We start from the raw sequence: 207 nt of genomic DNA, 5'->3' as shown, positions 1-207 counted from the left end.
TTGGCGGAGGAAAAGAAATCTTGAATGGAAGGAAAGTGAAGAAAATAATTGTTCTTAACTGAGAAGAAAAAAAAATTCTTAATTAAAAGGAAGACGAACTGATTTCTTTTTGACTCGAAGAAAAGTGGAAATATAATTCGTAATTGAGAAAAAAAAAAATCTAGATTGGAAGAGTGATTTGTTCTTGGCTCGAAGAAACGGGAAATA

This window comes from Penaeus monodon, chromosome 29 (assembly GCF_015228065.2).
Source record: "Penaeus monodon isolate SGIC_2016 chromosome 29, NSTDA_Pmon_1, whole genome shotgun sequence".
Taxonomy (NCBI): domain Eukaryota; kingdom Metazoa; phylum Arthropoda; class Malacostraca; order Decapoda; family Penaeidae; genus Penaeus; species Penaeus monodon.
The sequence above is the reverse complement of the archived record's forward strand: the minus strand, read 5'-3'. Positions refer to the sequence as shown.